We start from the raw sequence: 1,976 nt of genomic DNA, 5'->3' as shown, positions 1-1,976 counted from the left end.
CATACTGCATACAGTTTTGGTCTCCTTGACTAAAAAGAATATAGTAACATAGGAGGCAGTCCAAGGCACAGTGGCACAGTGGTTAACACTGCTGCCACTGCTGTGGGTTCCCTCCCATAGTCCAAAAGATGTGCAGGTTAGGTGCATTGTCCATGCTAAACTCTCCCCTCCATAAACCCGAACAGGCGCCGGAATGTGGCGACTAGGGGATTTTCACAGTAACTTCATTGAGTGTCAATGTAAGCCTACTTGTGACACTAATAAATAAACTTTAAACTAAAACTTCATCAGGCCAATTCCTGGGATGAAAGGTTGTTCGACCATGAGAGATTAAATAGTTTGGGTCTGTAATCCTTGGAGTTTAGAAGAGTGAGGGGTGATTTTATTCAAACATATAGGATCCTGAGGGGGTTTGACAGGGCAGATGGTAAGATGTTTTCACTTGGGATGGGAAAGTCTCAAAAAGGGGACACAGGTACAAGATGAAGAGACGGTCATTTAAAACTGAGGTGCATAGAAATTTCTGCTCGCAGAGGGTGGTGAACCTCTGAAATTCTCTGTCCCAAAGGGTAGCGGAGGTTGGATCATTAGAACTATTTAAAGTGGAGGTGGATAAATATTTGATAAATTGAGGAATAGAAGGCTATGGGGAAATGGCACAGGAAAGGAGTTGAGGCCAATGTACATCAGCTGTCATTATATTGAATAGCGGGGCAGGCCTGATGGGCCTGGTGACCTACGCCTCCTTCTATTTCCTGTGTTCCTATGAATGCAATACCATGTGGTTGATACATTGTCTTCATTGAACTGGTTCATTTACAGAACTTAAATTAGTCTTTGTTAAAATTGAAAGCAGACGGGTAGAACTTGGGGTTTTATGTCTCTGGCATTTTCCTGATGTCCCAATCCCTCCCTTCTGCTCTTCCCCGGCTGTCAGAAGCAAATGGGTCACTTCTCAGCCTTTTGGTTAAGATCAAGTGTAGTATCGACATGCTGTGCTTGGTTGAATCATTAGGTTATATTTTAGCTTCATTTGAAACAATTTTTAAAAGCGGCATCTGGGCCTTTTGACTAAGATGCAAATGAGATCAAGCCTTGGAAGAGGAGCTACACCTACTCCAATCAGCTTGGATCATGTAGATCAAACCCAAGACAGGAGGTGGGAGCCCTGTCTTGTCAGCTTGGATCAGGAATGTCTCAGCTTGTTGAGACTCTGAATTGGACTTGATTTGATTGAATTGGATTTAAAAAAATCTGCAGTATTTTGCTTGGGGCCACAGAGGCACAATGGGCAAAGGCCAGTGTTTAAAGCCTTTCAACCAAGGAAGATCGAGAAGTCAATAACTGTAAAAAATCCTTGGACTGCATAACTGTGTGCAACTCTAAAAACAGCACACAGTGAAATATGAGGAATGTATATAGTTTGTTGAAGAACTGAACTGTAATGTCTTGGAACTGAGCACTATAAAATATTGACGTTAAGGAAATTGTAAATACGACTGTTTTTGCACTGTTTGTAATGATTGAAAGTAATGGTTTATTTCAAAGTATTTATGAATAAAGTATATTTTTGAAATATAAAAAAAATCTGTAGTATTTTGCTTTTGACATGTATAGTTTTGTTGTCCTGCACTTGGTTGAATTCACGAGGTTACACTGAGGCTTCATTTGAAGTAATTTTTAAAAGCGAAATCTAGGCCTTTTGGCTAAGATGCAAATGAGATCAAGCTTGGAGGAGGTGTAATGCCTACTCCAATCAGTTTTGATCATGTAGATCAAGCCCATGACAGGAAGTAGTGAGCCCTGTCTTGTAAGCTTGGATTGGGAATATCTCACTTGTTGAGACTTTGAATTGGACTTTGATTGGATTGAATTGGATATAAGAACATAAGAAATAGGAACAGGAGTAGGCCATCTAGCCCTTCGAGCCTGCCCCGCCATTCAATAAGATCATGGCTGATCTGTCGTGGCTCAGT

At 41.0% G+C, this 1,976-nt stretch overlaps 1 non-coding gene across 1 annotated transcript; it reads left to right on the top strand.

Moving 5' to 3' along the window:
* Nucleotides 1-947: 947 nt before the first annotated feature.
* Nucleotides 948-1,145, top strand: LOC145353566 (U2 spliceosomal RNA). Its single transcript, XR_013888737.1, has one exon. It is a non-coding gene; the product is annotated as a U2 spliceosomal RNA (small nuclear RNA).
* The last annotated feature ends 831 nt before the right edge of the window (nt 1,146-1,976 follow it).

Source organism: Carcharhinus amblyrhynchos, chromosome 15 (genome assembly GCF_965287045.1).
Source record: "Carcharhinus amblyrhynchos chromosome 15, sCarAmb.v2.hapA, whole genome shotgun sequence".
NCBI classification, from domain to species: Eukaryota; Metazoa; Chordata; class Chondrichthyes; order Carcharhiniformes; family Carcharhinidae; genus Carcharhinus; species Carcharhinus amblyrhynchos.
This window is presented reverse-complemented; position numbering and strand designations above follow the sequence as displayed.